Genomic DNA, 23085 nt, shown 5'->3' with positions numbered 1-23085 from the left:
TTCCCCGCCTCCATTCTTACGTGATCGTTCCGTTTCATAACGCTTTGCAACCTCACGCCTAGCTGTTTAATCGATGTGGCTGTCTCAAGCAACACACCTCTTCTACGGTATTCGAATATTAAAGGATTGTTTTTCCAACTCATTTGCGTTATGTCACACGTTTCTACAGTTAGAGGAAGCTGCCATTCATGTCATGAAATTTCTGTCTGTCATCTTCTGTCCTTCTACAGTCACTCACCGACGATTCCTTCCTGTCAGCAAACAGTAGTAGATTGCGACTCACCCTGTCGGTCACATCAGTTAAGCATACAGGGTGAATCTCTTAAAACTTGCACCGCAAATATTTCGGAAATGGAAAGTACTATTTCGTGTTGTTTACACAGAATGAATTGGGGTCTGGGGCTCGTATTGTTAGCCGATCAACAGATTGTAATAACACGTAGAAAGTGTATTTTTTGTGCAAACATACATTTTTAATGGAACAATGCCTACTGACATTAGCAAACTAAAAGTAGGGAAAATTAGACTGTCAGGGGCATTTGTTGCAGGATTCTAGTGCGTGCCTTTTACGAGCGTATTTTGAAAAGTTCCCACATAGACACCGTACACTAGTAATGAGGATTCTGACCAGTGACGAGACAACTGACCATCACAGGCTGAGTTCAAAATGATCACCGGCAGCGGCAATACACGCTTGCAGTCTGGTAAGGAACGATTGCTGCACTCATGCTTGCATTTCAGCGAAGATGTCTCAGCAGGCTGCAGTAACACGTCGTTGCATATCATTGAATGTATTTGGCATATCCTTGTAGACAGCGACTTTCAGCTCTTCCCACAGGAGAAGTCTAGAGGCGTCAAATACAGGGAACGGGCCTGCCAAGATACAGGTCTTCCGCATTAATCCAGCGACTTGGAAACAATTCGTGAAGACATGCTGTAGAACACTATGGACTGGAAAGCCATCATCTTGGTACTACATGTTCCTCCTAGTTTCCAGAGGAAAGTGTTCTAGCATCCATTGAAGATGTTCTGTTAAGAGTTCGCGATACTTGCGCTCGTTGTGTTCCATCTCTAAAAAACGGGCCTATGGGCTGATGCTTCATTATGTCACACCACAGTTTTACAGCCCAAGGACGCTGACGTCTATCTGACGAAGCCGAAGAGGACTGTCAACAGATCAGTATCGCGTGTTTTGGCGGTTTACCTGGCCATGATTGGTAAATGTGGATTCATCATTAAACAAGATACATTATATATCTGGAGAATCTTCTCTTAATGTCCTTGTATAGAAGTTAACGCGATTCTCATAATCATTTCATGCAACTTTTGGTAGACAGGGATGTGATAGAGATGGAACCTATGTCGATGGAGACTTGCCTGACTCGTGATACTTCCTCGTGCGTTTGTGCGGACGCTAATATGCGGAGGAACTGCAACAGCAGCAAGGACAATGATTTCCGCCTCTTCTGTCGTCACTTGCTTCCTTCTGTTAAGTTGTGTAGGTGTTATAGAATCACTTTTACGATGCTGGTTGAAGATGTTGTAAAAAAAAATCATTTGCGGGATGATTGACGTCTACTGAGATTTCTTGGTGCATCTTGTTCAGGCAATAATGAAGTGTATTCTTCCTACACTCTCCATTCACTATGAATATGTCAGGCTTTTCTGCATTGGTAAATCCAATCGTCCACTCACGACCTACTGCTTGGACTGTCACGCACTAACTCACTACCAAGTCGCAATGCACACAAGTAACACATGAGCACTTTGTAAGCAAAAAAAATGGTTCAAATGGCTCTGAGTACTATGGGACTCAACTGCTGTGGTTATCAGTCCCCTATAACTTAGAACTACTTAAACCTAACTAACCTAAGGACATCACACACATCCATGCCTGAGGCAGGATTCGAACCTGCGACCGTAGCAGTCGCACGGTTCCGGACTGCGCGCCTAGAATCGCGAGACCACCGCGGCCGGCCTTTGTAAGCAAACATAACAACATCGTACCTAACAATTACGCAGTTGAATGGCACAAACAAGTGCCGGTGTGGAAACTTTTCAATATACGATATCTCGCACTGGAATCCTGCCGGCCGCGCGGGGTTAGCCAAGCGGTCTCAGGCGCTGCAGTCGTGGACTGTGCGGCTGGTCCCGGCTGAAGTTCGAGTCCTCCCTCGGGCATGGGTGTGTGTGTTTGCCCTTAGGATAATTTAGGTTAAGTAGTGTGTAAGCTTAGGGACTGATGATCTTAGCAGTTAAGTCTCATAAGATTTCACACACACATTTGAATCCTGCCGCAAACCCCACTGGAATCCTAATTTAGCACACTTTTAGTCTCTCAATGTGAATAGGCATTGTTCCATTGAAAAAAGTGCATTTTTGCAACAAAAACACTTCCAAAGTATTATTACAACCCGTTTATTGGTTAAAAATACGAGCCCTTCACTACCAATCTATTCTGCGAAAACCGCACGTCAAAAGGGCTTTCCTTTTCCGCAATATAAACGGTGAAAGTGTTATGTGATTCGCCCAGTATGTAGAGAACAAGAGTGGTCAAATCAAGCGTCTCTAGGCACTGTGTCCGATCAACAATGGCCTTCAAGGACAACGCACTTGGTTCTATTATTTAAGAATCTTCTGAGCCACTCACATATTTGGGAACCTATTCCGTACGCAGCGGACCAACGTGTGAAACGTTTGCCGAAAATCTACGGATACAGAACGTGCCTTTTGCCCTTAATCCACGGCTCGAAGGATACCGTGCCGGAAAAGGGCAAGCTGAGTTTCAAACGGGCGATGCTTTCTAAAGCCGAGGTGGTTTGTGGGCAGAAGCTTTCCTGTCACAAGGAAATTTATTATATTCGAATTTAGAATACATTCAAGAATCCTGCAGCATACCGATGTTAAAGATATGCGTCTGTAATTTTGCAGGTCCGTTCTTTTACCCTTCCTATACGCGGGAGTCGGTTGCGTTTTTTTTCCATTTGCGCGGGACTTTCGTTTGGCGAGAGATTCGTGATAAATGCAAGGTACGTAAGTGGTCAATACCGTAGAGCACTCTGTTACAGAGTAGAGTACTCTGTTACAGAGATTCGAAGTGGGATTCCATTCGGACCTGGCTACGTATTTGTTTTCAGCTCCTTCAGTTACTTCTCTACACCTGGGATGCTTGTCACTATGTCCTTCATACGGGAGTCAGTACGAAAGTGTGTTTGTACGATCCTGCTGCGTGAATAATTTCTTAAACCCGAGATTTAAAACTTCGGCTTTCCTTTTGCTGTCTTCTATTGCCGCACTGCGCTAGTCAGCGAGTGAGTGAAAAGAAGCCTTTGACTCGCTTATCGTTTTAACTTAGTATCGGCATTTTTTTAGGTTGGCGGCAAGAGCTTTAGACAAGTTATGACGGCGGTAGTCGTAGACTTCGCGCGTTCATTTTTTATACTCTCATGATTGTCTACTAAAACTTTTACCTGTTGACATTTCAATTTTACTTTATTTTATTTCAATTTTTTTTTTTTTTTGCCTAGAAAGCAGAAATTATTCGAACAGTGTTATTAGATATTTTCAGCTCTTAATCCACTTACTTGAAACATACTTCTGTAGAGCGCGATTTATAGTCAGTTTAAGCTTTGCCCATAGTTCTTCTATGTCCATCGTACTGGAAATGTCCATTCATTGACTAAATAAAATGCTAAAAACTGCTTATTTGCTCTTTCCATCATAAATACTATTCTAGTCTTGTTTGTAAATTTATTAACTTCAGTAATCATCATCGTTACGATGAGTTCATGATCACCAATCTCTGTCTCTGTACTGTTGCTGTCGACTACGTCAATCCCGTTAGAAGCTGCAAGATCTACTATGCAGTTGTTTTACCTTTGTTTAGGTTTTCGTCTCTTGATATTATCGCCCTGTCAGTTTGGTTCGTCAGAGAAAATCGTGTTTTAGTGCCTCTCTAAAGATTTTTAATATATCGTAGTACAAATTCTTATCTTTGGTGTTCTATGGTATTACGTCTATGCAGTTCACACATCAGCTGCGTTAACAACATAGAAGAACAGATCTGCGTGAGCAAACATTTTTGTTTCCAGCAGATTAAGCACGACGGTCTGTCACAGGGAGACTGGACTGTAAGCAAAATAAATATTCTAGAACCACACAAAATTTTTGTCTCGTTTGTGGTTAATGGAACGATTCGTGAAGCGGCGACAGAATATTTTAATATCGTATTCGAATTAAAATAATTAAAAGCGGGTAATTTATAAAAACAGAGAAATTAATTCCGCACGTATCAGAGGCACAAACGAAATTCTGTTTCATAGCCCTTGGCGGAACACTGCATTAAGCGATGTTTTTAGACTGGCCTTTTTTTTTGTCCAAACGAGTTCTATTTACATGAACCTTCCGTTGCTTTTTTAGTAATCCACTCAGCAGAAGTTTGTACTTACTGCGTGCTACAGTGGTTGTCAAAACCACACGAGTTTCGCCATTTATTGTTTGTGTTACACATTGATTCTGCTGCAGATTTTATAGAGGTGCAAAACGTAATCGACGCACTTAGCAGCGTTCATTCTCCGTAAGTGAATTTGCTACGTACTCCACACGTACCACTGCCAAGCAGCGTTTACCATCCTGTTTCACCCTCTTAGTGGAAGCGAGGAGCATGATTAAAATTAAAGATTGGAGGGGACTGTATAACTCTGTCTATGTAAGAGTCGACTACAGATCCAATTCAACAGATACGGAGTATCGCACATCACAACCGCCTAAAGTGTAGGAATGCCGTCCTTATCCATGACCACTCAACCGCCGTCAACAATTCTCGGTGATGTCACAGACGTGTTCGACTGGATAGAAGAAGCTCCACACGAGAAACTTCAAATCCCAGTTGTACTAAAACAATACTGGAGGTAATGAGTGGCACTATGTCTTCCTGGAAATGCGCTAGGTGACGATCAGTTTGGCTTTAGGAAAAGTAAAGGGACGAGAGAAGCAATTCTGACGTTACGGCTATTAATGGAAGCTAGGCTAAAGAAAAATCAAGACACTTTCATAGGATATGTCGACCTGGAAACAGCGTTCGACAATATGAAATGGTGCAAGCTGTTCGAGATTCTGAAAAAAGTAGGGGTAAGCTATATGCAATATGTACAACAACCAAGAGGGAATAATAAGAGTGGACGATCAAGAACGAAGTGTTCGTATTAAGAAGGGTGTACGACAAGGCTGTAGCCTTTCGCCCCTACTCTTCAATCTGTACATCAGGGAAGCAATGATGGAAATACAAGAAAGATTCAGGAGTGGAGTTAAAATACAAGGTGAAAGGATATCAATGATACGATTCGCTGATGACATTGCTATCTTGAGTGAAAGTGAAGAAGAATTAAATGATCTGCTGAACGGAATGAACAGTCCAATGAGTACACAGTATGGTTTGAGAGTAAATCGGAGAAAGACGAAGGTAATGAGAAGTAGTAGAAATGAGAACAGCGAGAAACTTAACATCAGGATTGATGGTCACGAAGTCAATGAAGTTAAGGAATTCTGCTACCTAGGCAGTAAAATAACCAATGACGGACGGAGCAAGGAGGACATCAAAAGCAGACTCGCTATGGCAAAAAAGGCATTTCTGGCCAAGAGAAGTCTACTAATATCAAATACCGGCCTTAATTTGAGGAAGAAATTTCTGAGGGTGTACGTCTGGAGTACAGCATTGTATGGTAGTGAAACATGGACTGTGGGAAAACCGGAACAGAAGAGAATCGAAGCATTTGAGATGTGGTGCTATAGCCGAATGTTGAAAATTAGGTGGACTGATGAGGTAAGGAATGAGGAGGTTCTACGCAGAATCGGAGAGGAAAGGAATATGTGGAAAACACTGATAAGGAGAAGAGACAGGATGATAGGACATCTGCTAAGACATGAGGGAATGACTTCCATGGTACTAGAGGGAGCTGTAGAGGGCAAAAACTGTGGCGGGCCGCATCAAACCAGTCAGTAGACTGACGACAAAAAAAAAAAAGGACTGAACAAACGCACGCACTTAATCGGACTGTATCGCTTTTCGCTGAGGAATAAATTGTGCAAACGTGCCGTTCATCCACTGCCTTGTCTTAAAACGAGCACCTCTACTATTCCAATTCACTTACCTAATCAGGTTTTGCCTCACTCTTGATCACAGTGACGATCAACCAAGAATGATTAAGATCGAGGACAGGAGGAGGCAGTGTAACTCTAGTCACATAATAGTCGATTACAGACTCAAAAACATCTGTCAGAAACTTTAGTTATCCATTCTCGACATCAAACCATTGAAAAAGTTCATATCAACATGGGTCCAAATATCCTTCGTTTGGCAGGTATGAAAGGATCTAGTATTCATGGCTCACAAATGAAATTTTCACTAAACATATTAACACGTGCGAAGGCATTTATTATTCATGGCACGAAAATGAGAGATTTACATTTACAAAAACTGCTCGAAGTGACCTCCCCCTGCTTCCACGCATTCCGTGAACCTGCGTTCCAATTTTTGACGTACGTTGTGTTCCATGACTGGTCCAGTTCACGTTGGATACGCTCCCACAAAACAACGTCATTGGGTACAGGAGTTAAATACCAAGGACTTTAAATGTACCCAAAAGAAAAAAATCCATTGGATTCAAATCTGGCAATCGAGCAGTGAACAAGACACATTCGATGGATGACGTCTAGATGCACAACACTACAGTGAAGCAAGCGACTCGTGCCTGAGAAACTGTAAATACGTTTGTCACGTACAACCGCTCGCTCGACGAAAGATGAGTACCCAAAGATTCGAAAGTTGCACAGGTCACACCAATATTCAACAAAAGCAATAGAAGGAATCCACTAAATTACAAGCCCATATAATTAACGTCGTTATGCAGCAGGATTTTGGAACATACAGTGAGTTCGAACATTACGAATTACTTCGAAGAGAACGGTCAGTTGACACACAGTCAACACGGATTTAGAAAACATCATTCTCGTGGGACTCAACTAGATATTTATTCACACGAAGTGTTTAGTGCTGTTGACGAGAGATTTCAAATTGATTCCGAATTTCTATATTTCCAGAGGGCTTCTGACACCGTAGCTCATAAGCAACTTGTAATCTAATTATGTTCTAATGGAATATCGTCTCAGTTACGCGACTGGGTTCGTGATTTCCTGTCAGGGAGGTCACAATAGTAACTGACAAAAAGTCTTCCAATAAAACAGAAGCGGTTTCTGGTTTTCCCCAGCGTAGTATTACACGCCGTTGCTGTTCCTTATATCAACGATTTAGGAGATAATTTCAGTAGCTGTCTTAGACTGTTTGCAGATGATGCTGTTTTTTATCGTCTAGTAAAGTCATTAGAAGATCAAAACAAATTGTAAACATTTAAAAAATATATCTATATGGTCAGAAAATGACAGTCGACCCTAAAAAATGAAAAATGTGAGGTCATCCACGTCAGTGCTAAAAGGAATCCGTTGGACTTTGATTACACGACATATCAATCAAAGCTAGGGGCCGTAAATTCAACTAAATACTTAGGAATTACAATTACGAACAACTTAAATTGGGAGGAACTCGCAGAAAATGTTGTGGGAAAGGTGAACCAAAGACTGCGTTTTATTGCCAGAACGCTTAGAACATGCAACAGATCTACTAAAGAGACCGTGTACACTACGCTTGTCCGTCCTCTTCTGGAATATTGCAGCGCGGTGTGGGATCCTCGCCAGATAGGATTAACGTAGTACTTCGGGAAAGTTCAAAGAAGAGCAGAACATTTTGTATTATCGAGAAGTAGGGGATAGAGTGTCACTGACATGATACAGGATTTGGATTGGACATCATTAAAACAAAAGCGTATTTCATTGCGGCGGAATGTTCTGACGAAATTTCAGTCAATAACTTTCTCCTCTAAGTGCGAAAATATTTTGTTTACGCAGACTTACACAGAGAGAAACGATCATTACAATAAAATGAGGAAAATCAGAGCTCGCACGGAAAGATATATGTGGTCGTTTCTTCCGCGCGCTGTTCGAGACTGGATAATAGAATTATTGTGAAGGTTGTTGGATGAATCCTCTGCCAGCCACTTAAGTGTGATTTGCAGAGTATCCATGCAGAAGTAGATGCAGAAGATGTTGTGAAACAATTAGGAGCCAGTGAGATGATCATTTATTATCCGCCCCACACGTGGAAGCTGAAACCCCGTTGATAACTGTCTTGTCAAACTTAATGAGGGATTTCACAAGCCCAGACATGACTGTTAAGATAGCTCAAGGTCCCACCAAGGGTGAAACCAGCCTCATCAGTAAATAAGGTACATGCTACAACTTCAGAATTAGAGCACACTGCTCTAAGAAGCGTTGACGAAAAATTATTCTTGGCTGAAAGTCTGCCTCATTTAATCCTTGCACCAGTTGAAGCTGATACAGCTACAGGAGATTTTCATGCGGAACGTCCCACACCGTCTTGTGATTAACGCTTTCCCATCTTGAAATTCTCTTTGTACTAGTTGATGGAGTTTCATCACGGTACGATGAATTCAAGCTCAGGCGTTCCTAAATCACATGGCCTCCCACCACCTTCAAATATCTTCTCAAACGAGCCTCTCTCTCGCAAACGTTCGTACAGTCGTACAAAGGCACAACGTACAAAGGCATAAGGTAACTACCTGCCAGGGTGACTTCCTGCATAAAGTTGACGTGCTGGATCCGCATTCCCGTATGGTAGGCCGTACATGTAACTCATACTCGTCATTTCAGACAGTGAATACATCTTTTGTTCTTTGGGCCCCGCAGTGCATGTAATATCGCTGACCCGCTGCCATCCAAACTGTCAGAAAAGTAGCACATATGCAAAACAAGTAATAACAGACATACATATACCTGCGAGAAAGTAATAATTCTAAAACAGACAGGACATGACAGCAACGATGTTACATGTAAGAGCCCCTGACGATGGCAATTTGCCAAAATGAGCTCGCTGCGAATGACATAAAATATAAACAATTTACATAGCAGTGTAGCTGGCTGTTATTCATAATAAACTGAATACATCGTTGTGATGTTTTGTGATGGAGTTACTGAAAAACAGAACAAACGAGTCAGACTAAAGAAAACAAATGCAATGACCACCCGTAAACAAAAAAGTCCGTGAAAATGGCCACTGGGAGGAAATTACACGACCAGGAGTCACTTCAGGGATTCCTTCCGTATCTTCCTAACGAAAGATTTCCAGACCCACGTGTATATGAAATTTTGTAATGTTTCGATGTCAAGAATAAACCCCTAAAGTTCCCCACAGACATTTCACACTCCTATACGCACTTATACACTTACACACAGTTACAAGAAGGTCCACACGTTTAAAAAATTAAAAATCACTTAACTCGCTGGCAGAAGTTATGTTACTGTAGAAAACCACTGGTTAAAAGACCAACAGACAGCGCTCAGCCAATGAGGAAACACCACATGCAAGAAATCATGGATCATAGAAATCAGACGCAAAAACCTGAAGGCGCTCGCGAGAGGTTCTGCCTATTTATTTATTTATTTATCAATGCATATAAATAAAAACGTAGACGTTCATTTGTTCAAAACCCTAAATCTCCGAAAGTTCTTCACCGATTGCTTCGAAATTTTGATACAAAAATAAGCACGTGTTTTTATATACTTATTTTTTACAATATTCATAATATATAAATAGCCAGGTAATATATAAAGGGGAAATGTCACTACCAAATACCCTCGAAAAGTTCTTGATCGAATTGCTTTATTATTTTATCCATTTTGGTTGGAGAATACCACAACTGTTCTCGTAATTTCACTGTAGATAGTAGTGCAACCATCTACAAGTTTTCTTGAAATGATTTTATTATACCATTACTAGTTCGGGAATGAGTCCATCGTCATGTGTTAGCGTTGATTTCTTGCAATTTTTACATTTGTGTCTTCCTAAAAAGCCCTCCATTACACAAGTTTGATTTTCTTTTACAAGCGACAGTGATCAATACAGAGTTCAGTTTATTGATCAGTATAGATCATTAGTAATGATTCATTACACAAAAATACATAGGTAACAAGTATAGAACTATAGCTACACAAACACAAATGAGACCACATCGGAACCTGCTGGACAATGAGAAGCAGATCTAGGTGGCAAAATGGGGGAACGATGACTTCGATGAATTGTACCGCATGTCTGCTCTGCCATTGTATGGCGAAATTCTCGTGATCGCCAAGCGAACAGAACGGAAAACGAGAATGAGAGACATTGCTAAGCTCGGTTCTAGGTATTGACCATTCAGCTGAACGATAGAAGGGCCGGTGAAAGCCTATAGCCAATACTCCGTCGCGAATGACGCGGCAGCTGCTGCTCGTTACACAAAGATCTCACAAAATGGGGAACTGCGGCGGCTGCCAGGCCTTTTAAAAGCTGACCGACGCCACACTCTGGTATAGCTACGACTTCAATAAACAGTGCCGTTTTCAACCGGCTCTGCGTGCGAGCTACTAGTGCTTGCCTGCTGGGACACAGAAACTGGCCACGTCCTTCTTGCCGCAGAGATTCTCCACTCCGCTACAGTCTCATCTGTCGAAACGGCAGGTTTTACTGTATTCCTAGGTGCCTCAGGAGCAAGAAACTGCTCCTTCCGAACTTGACCGTTTTAAACGGTCTCCGCGAATTTGAACAAATTATCAACTACTCTCATAATAGCGACAGCCGAAATCTGTTTCCGAATTTCTGTTCCTCCGCACGCCAGGAATTATTACTAGTGGGTGTTCCAAAAAGTGTTTGTTAGCCGCGGGTGCCGTATGCCGCAGTGACTGTACCGAAATTAAACTCAGTGAAATACGAAGTAATAATTTATTGAATATTCATTTTTCTCACAAATTTTTACATTAAATGTTGAAAGTGTCCCCTCTGTTGTTGAATACACAATTCAATTCTTCTAATCATTTCCAAACACAAGCTGTAACATTTCTTCTGTAATAGAAGCATTGAAAGTGGATATTGCAGTTTTCAGTTCAACGATGGATTTTGGACGGTTTTTATAGACAGTTGCTTTCGCTACACCCCAGAAGAAAAAGTCAAGTGGTGTTAGGTCAGGCGATCGTGGAGGCCAAAGACCCTGTGATATTATGAGATCACCAAAAACATCAGCAAGCAGTGACATTGAAACGCGAACTGTATGCGCGGTTGCACCATCTTGTTGAAAATAACCGTTCAGTATTTCACTTAACACAAGTTCTCCTATGAATGGGTGCAGAATATCACTGCAGTATCTTTGTGCGTTTGTTGTTTCGTTGAAAAATATGGGACCCAAAATACGTCTAGAAACTGTAATCCAAACTTCTATTTTCACAGAATGATGTGGTTCCTCATGAATACACAATGGATTTGCAGTACTCCACATACGAGAATTTTGCGAGTTCATGTACCCGGATGAATGAAACCACGCCTCATCAGTGAAAAACGTTTCATTAAGAATATCCCTCCCATTTTGTCGAACGAAATTTTTGAACCATTGACAATAATGCAGTCTCTTGCCATGATCAGTATTTTTCAGTTCTTGCACGACTGTCACTTTGTATGGGAAAAGTTCTAATTTCTTCCTTACAGCTGTGTGGGCCGTTCCGACACTAACATCGATTTCCTGGGCGAGTTTTCTTACTGACTTGTTCGGACTCATGGACATTTTTTGGGACAAAACGCTAGGACGACCACTTCCCGTTGCATCTGTCACTGAACCTGTACTTCGAAGTTTGTAAATCAAATCTCGCATAGCATCGCAATGTGAGAGAGCTGTCTCCGGAAAAACTGAGCTAAATGTTTGACAAACTGAAACTGTGTATTTACCGCGAGCTTGTTCGACTAAAAACACACGTTCTTCAATGGTTAGCATTTTAACAGCGACGCCGGCCGGGGTGGCCGAGCGGCTCTAGGCGCTACAGTCTGGAACCGAGCGACCGCTACGGTCGCAGGTTCGAATCTTGCCTCGGGCATGGATGTGTGTGATGTCCTTAGGTTAGTTAGGTTTAAGTAGTTCTAAGTTCTAGGGGATTGATGACCTCAGAAGTTAAGTCCCATAGTGCTCAGAGCCATTTGAACCATTTTTTAACAGCGACAAAAACGAAACAAACGAACAAAGGAACTAAACGTTCACGTCAATACGTAACGACACACACCAACGATACTACTGACGCTGCCTGAGATAAACGAAACAGTGGAATGTTGGGAGAGTCCACTTGAAGGGAAGTAACCCAGGTATGCGAACAGTCATACGGCACGCGCGGCTAACAATCATACGGCACTGCGGAGAGACTTTTTGAACACCCCTTATAAATCTTCTTTCTTCTTTGAAATTTCTTTACCGTCTAGATTCGCGATAAGTACTTCGAAATGAAACAGGTGTGTAAATTACGAATACACCAGCCGGTTTTTCATAATGAAATTGTCCTGAATCTGTCAGCTGATCTACTACCTATTGATTTCTATCCGAGTCATCGTTTGTTTTCGGCCTTTTACAGCCGCCCACTAGCGGGACACAGCACGTGGCGTTCTTGGGAGGGTTCGCAAGACGTCGTTTTGCAGCTCGACTGTTTTACCGAAGGCCCGGCACGCCAACCTGCTCTGTTTATCAATAAGACCATTCTCTGCCCAACGCAGCATTAAGAGAAAGACACCATATCGCATTGCTATTTGCTTACAAAAAGTACTTTATTCAGCACCACTGCTCTGATACTGCTACATAAAGTACCCTGCTGCCACTAAAAATGCTCCTGAAAGAAGGTTAACAAACAATGAAATTTTACTTTTTGTGTGTATTTAGCAATGTAGTAACAATTGATGATTAAATCATCAGGTGATGTGGAATGTACACGTGGTGCAAATCAGCTCTCAGAAGTGCCGTCTTTCGCGGTAGCAATGGCTCTAACCAGGATGGGCATCGAGTAGAGCTGGGCATACACAACAGAAAAGGGTGTGACGTTCCCTGCTGCTTCAGTTCTATGACCGAGTTAATCAATCGTAAAGGCCGGCGAGTGGTGATATGACGGTATTTTGGCAATCCAAGAGCAGTTATTTTGCAAGTATGGTGGATCTGCAGAATGTGTTGACCACACTGACGGACACCTCCAGCCTTGAAGCTGTATGCAGAACTAGGACTCAACTGAAAATGCAAAGTCGCACCAGTCCAGAGTCCAGGACTGTCGCTGTGTGCACCATTGTCGGTGCGACTCTCTGCCTGCTGGCACATCAAGGAAAACAGCAAAAGCGGTCGTTGTACCGACGTTTCGTCGCGGTGTCCGCGTGGATGGCTTGTCTCCCTGCAAACAAGCTCACGTCGTGACTTTAAGATACATGACATGGCTGTACGATCCTCCACAGATTTGTAAACTTCACTCAGTTCAGAAAAAGCACACCACCTTGAACGACTATGTATAGGACGCCCATAATCACGACACATATACATTACAATCTTCTGCAAAAATGATTAGCATTTGAATCATGTCGGCCCGTGGATTCAAGGTCGACATCGATATCGTGACACAACACCAGCCGCCGGTGTAAACCTAAGGTAATGATGAATCATTGTGCCTTGAGCAAGCGTGCAGGATGCCTAGCAGAAGAGTGCGCGAACCGCACCGTGAAATTAGTGAGACTGAAAGATGGGGCCATTATTGGCAAGAGAGAATGTTATGCATCCATCCGGGAAATTGCTGCTCGTGTCAGACGAAGTGTTTCGGTAGGTGTACGCACCTCTGGTTCCCACGTACATTTGTTGATGATGTATAGATCCGACAGACTATGATGTCCCCATCGTTTCCACCATCGCACAAATAAGTAGACGTAACAAGGTTGGATATTAAAAACACTTTATTGCGTCTCAGTACACAGCACAATACTCGCCAACTGCGAGTACTATGCTAAACAATCATCAATGAGGTACCTACGAGCGGTAGCCCTCTGAGACGTCCGACCAATGAGGTGCCTAGCAGCGGTAGCCCTCTGAGACGTCCGACATGCGACATCCAGCAGCGGCCGAGTCTCGAACCAGTCTCAATAGCTCCCAGCACTGCGGATGGGGCAACAGTGGAACAAAAAAAATGTTTACCTGCCGGCGGAAACTCGGCCCGCACAATGGTGGCCAGGCTACCCTTAGATTTCCAACATTTCACACTGGGGGCAGACCAGACTGGACAGCATCACTGTCCAGCTTCAGAATGTCGCCAGATGGGCATTGCGAGCCCAAACAGTAGGGCAACGGGTGTGCGCAGAATAGTTCACGGAATGCCGTAGAACACGACAAGATGGGCCAGGTAGCATTACCCAGACAAGCCCCCGAGATATTAACGAACGTGCAGAAACATGCTAGATGGCAATGGTGTATGGAGCGACGTTACTGGGGACAGGAATGGAATCAGATAGTGTTTTCGGACGAATCCAGGTTCTGTTTGTTTGGAAATGATGGTCACATTTGGTTCGTCGCAGACAGGAGGAGCCGCATCACCATGATTGCATTCAGATGACATACAACGCCAATTCGAGGCCTTATCGTGTGGGGTGCTATTGGGCACAACCACAATTCACAGCTGGTGCGTGTCCAGGACACTATGACCAGTATGATCTACCTGAATGACATCCTGCGACCCATAGCCATACCATTTCTGCACAACGCCCAGAAGCTATTTTTCAGCAAGATAATGCGTGATCACATGTTGCTACGCGAACACGTGTCTTCTTGGTGTCACAGGATGTCAGCATTTTGCCCTGGCGCGCCAGATCACCGTACTTACCGTCAATGAAAAACATGTGCGATGTGGTGAAACCACAGATGCAGTGCTGTAACGCAATACCAACTACCACAGTTGAACATTGGAACAAGCAGAATGCAGTATGGATGGCTATACCATAGGACGCCATTCGCGCCTTATACGCGTCGATGCTATCACGCATGGAACAAGTTACCAGGGCCCATGGTGGACACTGTGCCTACTAGGCAACAGGACACATCAGCATGTGTCCTGGTGATTGAAATGCTAATAATTTCTCCGGAACATGCTAATGTACACGTCATGTGAATATGAACGTCCTATCTCTAGTCGTTCTAAGTCTAGTCTGTTTCTGAACATGAGTGTATATGCCTGTCCTCTCGAGAGCTAGTCTCGTGGGTCACTGAGATTCTGTATAGCGTTTGAGTGTGTCCCTACTTCACCCATCTACACCGTATTCACATGACTGTCACTGGATCCCAACCAACACAAGCAGACATGCAGTGGAAAGATAAATCGCCACTCGATAGACTACTATGCTGCCTCTGTCGAATTGCAACGTGGAGTAGCAGATACTTCTCGTCTTTACAAGAGCCATAACATGATCGTCTCAGCAACAACTAGCAATCAAATGCTAGTTCTGAGTAACAGACCTGCTGTGTACTCTTTCCCTATAAACAAAATGTAGATGGTGTTACATCTATCAACTTCGTGCGGTTGCGCTGAAACACTAATCATTCGAATACCAAAGCATATTGTACTCTTAATGTCAGTTGATGTTTGTTGCATGCTGCTTTCATGACGTTGCAGTTCTAGTAGTCAGGACCGTACTTATTTTTACCAAACAGTTTGATGGAACATTCTTTATGTTATCGAGGCTGTGGTTCGATATGCACGATCCTCGAGTTCCTTACGCCAATAGTACAAGAGTCTGTTGGATGTCAATAGACGTTAAATTGTTGTTAACATCACATCTTGTTGAGTGAGAGGATTTACACGTGGAGGGAAATTCACAGATGGCCTCGTCAAATAAGTGACTCCACCGGATCTCCTAGTCATTAGGGTTATGAATACAGGGCTGACGTTTCGTTTCTGTCTTTAGTACTAGTGGCTGCTGTTCTTGAGAGTTGGCAAACCTTCAGTATCTGAGTGACATGATGAAAAAAATTTATCCGTAAAATAGAGAATAAGACACACAACTTGGAAATTCAAAAAACAAAGTAAGATTTTTCGAGAAGTGATACTTAGTGCTGGGGCAAAAGTTAAGATGGATATGTAGACGTTATCTAGTGATATGTAAGTAAAAATAACGAATTTCCGTGGAGAGTGGATGTCTGTCACTGTTTTCAACGGAATGTTTAAAAACTGTATTGTGTCAAACACGTAGAGACTAGATACACCCGCAGGTGAGAGGTGAACAGTTTTTATTTCACAACAGTTCCGGTCTTGCAAACTATATTCAGGGACAAAAAATCACCACAGTATACAGGCTTACATTGTGATTTACAGGCTTGATTATCAAATAAGTGGGTCTTTAAGGAACTTTTGAAACAGACTGACTTGATAAACATGTTGTACATTGTTGTGATGTTTATGTGCCTTAAGATGGTCTGAAAGACTGACACTGGGTAGAAAAAGGCATACACCTGTCAACTGCTGATGTATTTATCATAATGATTTCCGTCCAATACTTATCAGCTATGGACCACCACTCAGAAAAATACCCGTAGAGGTAAATAGTGTTGTAACTGTATGACCTTTACTGTAGATCCACTGCCACATGACCATCGTGCAGAAAAACTCAGATCATGTGAAACTCGGCAAAACAAAAGGGCGTGCTAGATAAAGCAACATACACTGAACTTCCAAAGAAACTGGTATACACATGCGTATTCAAATACAGAGATATGTAAACAGGCGGCATATGGCGATGCGGTAGGTGATGCTTATACAAGACAACAAGTATCTGGTCCAGTTGTTATATTAGTTACTGCTGCTATAATGGGAGGTTATCAAGATTTAAGTGAGTCTGGACGTGGTGTTATAGTCGACGAACGAGCAATGGGACACAGCATCTCCGAAGTAGCGATGAAATGGGAATTTTCCCGTACGACCATTTCACGGGCCTACAGTGAGTATCAGGGATCCGGTAAAACATCACATCTCCGACATCGCAGCAGCCGGAAAAAGATCCTGCAGGAAGGGGACCACCGACGACTGAAGAGAACCCTTCAGCGTGACAGAAGAGCAACCCTTCCGCAAACTGCTGCAGATTTCAATGCTAGATCACCAACATGTGTAAGCGTGCGAACCATTCAACGAAACATCATCGATACAGGCTTTCGAAGTCAAAGGCTCACTCGTGTACTCTTGATGACTGCATGACACAAAGCTTTACGTCTAGCCTGGGCCGGTCAACACCGAAATTGGACAGTTGATGACTGGAAACACGTTGCCTGGTCGGACGAGTCTTCTTTCAAGTTGTATCGAACGAATGGACATTTACGAGTATACAGACAACAGTATGAATCCATGGACCCTGCATATCAGCAGGGGAGTGCTCAAGTTGGTAGAGGCTCTGTACTGCTGCTGGGCGTGTGCAGTTGGAGTGATATGGGACCCGTGATAGTCTAGAAACGATTCACATACGTAAGCATCCTATCTGACCACATTTATTTGTTCATGTCCATTTTGCATTCCGCCGGATCTCGGCAATTCCAGGAGGACAATGCGACACTCCACAAGTCCAGAAGTGCTACAGAGTGACTCCAGGAACACTCTTCTGAGTTTAAACACTTCCGCTGGCTACCAATCTCCCCAAACATGAACATTATTGAGCATATCTGGGACGCCTTGTAACGTGCTGTTCAAAAGAGAACTCCACCCCCTCGTCCTCTTACGTATTTATGGACAGCCCTGCAGGATTCATGGTTTCAGTTCCCTCCAGCACTACGTCAGACATTAGTCGAGCCCATGCCACCTCGTGTTGAGGCACTTCTGCCCGCTCGCGAGTGCCCTACGCGAAATTAGGCAGGTGTACAAGCTTCTTTGGCACTTCAGTGTGTTATCTAATCGGTAGAAATGAACAAAAGTGCGAGACATGTCGTCAGAGGTCTCTCAGTTGTGCACAGAAAGTTGGACATCATTGACTTGAGATCAACCTGACTATAGAGTCAAATGGGTCTGGTCCCGCAACACTGGGAAAGTGATGGAACTGGGAGACACTGTGCGTGTCAGCGAGCGAGCAGTTACGGTCACTGTAGTGGTGTTCTTCATTACATAGCCTGGAGACAACATTTAGGGAAGAGTCACGAGGAAACTGGAAGAAGGACGAAGAGTGACGAGGCTAACGAATGAGTTTGGTATTGCCCTCAGCATTGTTTCACGTGCAACGACAGCGTACCGAAGCAGAAGCGCTGCTGCCAGAAGGAGAGAAGGTGGTCGAACACGTTCAATTACAGCCGCAGATCACCGCTACATTGTGTAATAGGCAAGGAGGAACCTACATCATACAGCGGTTGCATTTGCAACCACATTTAACAGGACTGCAAGCCACGCAGTCTCAAGCTCCACAGTGGCACTGCCCGGCGACCAGAGCGTTGTGTTCCGGTCACACCCGCGCATAGGCGGCGCTGTTTGCGATGGTGCCAAGAAGACAAGGACTGTTGCAACAAGGAATGGGATCACGTGCTCTTCTCGGATGAGAGGAGATTCAATCTGTGATCCTACACGTATGGCGGGGGGTGGGAACACGTTATGTGCGCAGGAACAATATCGGACATTATCGTTTTAGCGGTCCATGTATTATAGTGGGGGAGGGACAACGTTGCATGGGCTTACTGACCTCCTAATCTTTTCAACTGAGGCATTCTGTTCCTTCAGCGTGTGTGTCTTTACAGTGTCGCATTCGGCCATGATATCACTTTTATGGGCGACAATGCGCAGCGTCACCGAGCTCTTAGAACATAAAGATATCCCACGAATGGACTGGGCTGCCCGCTACACCTACTTAAATACCATCGTTCAAGTTCGTGACGCGTTGGACATGCGTACTGCACCGCGTCCAGATGCGCCAACGAGCGTCCGACAGTTCTCAACTGCGCTCGTGGAGAAATGGAGCGCCCACAGCAAGATCTCCTTTACCATCGCTGAATCCATCATGCATGTACATTGCAGAGTGTACACTGCAGTCCGTGGTGATCGGACACCCTGCCAAGAACTATGCCCCGCACTGTTTAATGTCCAGCGGACTTCCATAAAACTCGGCGACTTCACTACAATTTTAGTCTTTGAATAAACATGTGGTCTCACTGCGAATTTCTTTCAGTTAGCTTCCGTGCTACTGTGCTATACTACAGCAGTTCTTTCTATGTATGGGCCAACTTTCGTCGAGTTGGCAGTGACATATCCTACGAAAGCTGCTTTCGTCCTTACGTTCTGCAACGCCTGTGTAGCTGTGGCGTCAGCCATGCTACCGATAGCTTCTTGAATGGAAAGAAATTTCTTCAGTAGCCAAGATCGCTAAATATTTATTATTTCACAATGCCTGGTTTCTACAGAAACTTTCTTTCAGCATCAGTTCTTCGGAAATTTAAAGTACATACATATCAACCACACAACGGGAACGCAATCGACTCATAGTACAGCGTAAGCACACTGGTGAGTGGATTGTGTTATCGCTATGTGATTGATGTGTATGCCGTTCAAATTTTCTAATTTCAGAAGATGACACCAAGCTTCCATTGAAACCAGACGTCGTGAAATAAACAATATTTAGCGATCTCGGCTTCGGAAGAAATTTCTTTCCATTAAATCGACAGACCGCCACCATCACATAAACATGTGTAATATATAGTTCTTTTTTTAAATTTTCACTGTAATATTAGCTCTGCATTTGCATTCTGAAGAGCACCAAAATACGGTAAAAAGAACGTTTCATTGAAAAAATATTTCTTCAGGATCCAGAAAAATAAAAAAAAGAGTTACGTGCGTTAACCATTCAAGAGAACACTCGCCCTTATACCAACTACCATACGCTGAAATCGTCATTTCGGCATTTGGATGTACATAAGAACTATGCTGAATACCGACTTTTCTGGGAAATGGAGTTAAGGAACGGGAACATTATGTAAGTAGGCTGTTTATGTTTTCTTACTGGCAACGTTACGTAGCGCTCTGTAGGCCGGTATTACACTATCAAATTTCTTTGTCCAATATCTTTGTCCAATATCTTTGTCAAAGATTTTTGATAGTGTAATAGGGATCTTTGACAAATGTCGTCCAATATTTGATCAAATCTAGGCCGAGGCCGTATATTTGATCAAAGAAATCGCTTGTCTTCTGTTCACTGCAATGCGATATGTTACCACGCGGAGCGCTAGCATCGCTGCGGCGTTCTGTCGTCTGTAGTGTTTTTATAACCATTGCCGGTAAATACAATTGGTGTGTGCCGACAACTACAGAATTAATAGAGATGTCTGAAGCTTATCAGGCGCTTTACAACGTGAGGCACCCTGAATAAAAAATAGATTAAGAAGATTGGAGACCTAACCTGACCTAACCTAACCTAACATAACCCTCTCCTGTAGCAAGGAATCGGAGTGTTATAGTGAGCCTGTCTTCTGAAGATGTAGCAGTTCTTAAGTGAAAATTGTGCTTTGTGATATGAGGATACACTTCATTGAGCACATACAGAAATGTATGCTCATCCATTCTTAAGTAATTGATGTACGACTTGACGTCTTCCACTGTAAGCTCACGTAACAAGTTTTGTTGAATGCTTTTATCGTGTCGTCGTAAAACCCACGGCTTCACCCAGATTAGATTAGTTTTTCGTTCCATAGATCCGTGCTGAGGAGATACTCGTGGATGTGGAACATGTCGATTTTTTTTAAGCTGAAATAAAAATACTAATAGTATGAATAAATACATCATTTGTTTCTATTAAAAATTTCGCCAATGGAGTAGAAGGAGTTGGCCAGTAGTAAGTCTTTCAGGCTCCTTTTAAACTGATCTTTATTTCTAACTAAATTTTTTATGTTTCCTGGCAAATTATTGAAGATGAGTGTTCCTGAGTAGTGGACCCCTTTTTGAACTGAAGTAAGTGTTTTTAAGTCCTTGTGCAGATCATTTTTGTTCCTGGTATTGTATGTATGAACTGAGTTGTTTGTTGGAAAAAGAGTTATATTATTTACGACAAATTTTATTAAGAAGTAAATATACTGAGAGGCAGTAGTTAACCTGCGAGCCGGAAGTATAGTGAGACTGTCATTTGGGCCTACGAGAGTTATAGCTTTTTTTGTTTGTTTCTCATGCCTAGATAACTGTACAAACATATCGTTGCATGTATTGTAATAATCATTACATATAATGATCCACATGCAACAATATCTCTACGGAAGTATCTAGGCATGAAATACAAAACAAAAAAGCTAACCTGCAAATCTCGTACGTCCAAACGACAGTCTCACTGTACTTCTGGCCCGCCAACAGTTTCATTTTCTTTCTTATTTTCCCCCGTACCAATGCAAGAATCTGAAGTACCCAGTTCTTTGAAGAGGTTTCTGCAGGAGGTCCGTGAATTTACTCCACAAATAATACGTATTACACGCTTTTGGACCTTGAAAACTTTTCTTTGACTTCAAGATTTACCCCAAAATATTATCCCATATATGACATTATGGAATGAAAGTATGCAAGCTTTTTCATTTTTATGTTGCCTATGTCTGCTAACACTCGAATTGCAAATACAGATTTGTTAAGGCGTTTCTGCAGTTCTGTGGTGTGCTCCTCCCAACTGAATTTATTATCAAGTTGTAATCCCAGGACTTTTAAGACTGTCAACCTCGTATGTATGGTTCCATTTTCTCCCCCCACTTCTTTTCCGCATGTGCACACAATGCAATTGGAGTACGTAGAACTGCTGCGGTTAATAACAAGTTGTTGTCAGCCATCTTGAACTTCGACGAAAAATTTGATGACAGTGTAATACCCCTCGTAGCGCTACGTCAAAGATCTTTGTCAAATATATTGCACGGAATATTGGATCACATCTTTGATCAAATCTTTGACAAAGAAATTTGATAGTGTAATACCGGCCGTAGGAAAATCACTGGCTGTGCTGTGTGCAGTCTGTGGCTAGTTTGCATTGTTGTCTGCCATTGTAGTGTTGGGCAGCGGCAGCTGGATGTGAACAGCGCGTAGCGTTGCGCGGTTGGAAGTGAGCCGCCAGCAGTGGTGGATGTGGGGAGAGAGATGGCGGAGTTTTGAAATTTGTAAGACTGAATGTCATGAACTGCTATATATATTGACTATTAAGGTAAATACATTGTTTGTTCTCTATCAAAATCTTTAATTTGCTAACTATGCCTATCGATAGTTAGTGCCTTCAGTAGTTTGAATCTTTTATTTAGCTGGCAGTAGTGGCGCTCGCTGTATTGCAGTAGTGCGAGTAACGAAGATTTTTGGTGAGGTAAGTGATTTGTGAAAGGTATAGGTTAATGTTAGTCAGGGCCATTCTTTTGTAGAGATTTTTGAAAGTCAGATTGCGTTGCGCTAAAAAAATATTGTGTGTCAGTTTAAGCACAGTCCTGTATAATTGTTCAAAGGGGACGTTGTATAATTGTTCAAAGGGGATTTTTCAATTATTATCGATGTGACAAAAACAATTCAGCAATTCTCTCTGTCGAAAAGAACATCAACTTTTGTTCCTGAGACTAAAACGTCTCTTCGAAAAATGTTAGCGACTTGCATGAAGAAACGCCCGAGACATATTCTACTCATTATCCACCAACAATCAAGAGAGTTTGGTCCACGGCTGACATGTTGGCTGTTTTACAAAGCACTGTGGCAACCGGCAATTTATTACGTACACTGTGTGATGAAAAGTATATGGACACCGCAAAAACAGATGTTTTTCATATTAGGTGCATTGTGCTGCGACCCACTGCCAGGTACTCCATATCAGCGGCCTCAGTGCTCATTAGACATCTTGAGAGAGCAGAATGGGGCGCTCCGTGGAACGGGACTTTGAACGTGGTCAGGTGACTGGGTGTCACTTGTGTCATACCTCTGTACGCGTGATTTCGACACCATAAACATCCCTATGTCAACTGTTTCCGATGGAATCGTGAAGGGACACGTGCAGTACAAAAACGTACAGATCGAACTCGTCTGTCAACTGCCAGAGACCGCCGACAGTTGAAGAGGGTCGTAATGTATAATAGGCAGACATCTATCCAGACCGTCACACAGGAATTCCAGACTGCATCACGATCCACTGCAAGTACTATG

Source organism: Schistocerca piceifrons, chromosome 5 (assembly GCF_021461385.2).
Source record: "Schistocerca piceifrons isolate TAMUIC-IGC-003096 chromosome 5, iqSchPice1.1, whole genome shotgun sequence".
Taxonomy (NCBI): domain Eukaryota; kingdom Metazoa; phylum Arthropoda; class Insecta; order Orthoptera; family Acrididae; genus Schistocerca; species Schistocerca piceifrons.
The sequence above is the reverse complement of the archived record's forward strand: the minus strand, read 5'-3'. Positions refer to the sequence as shown.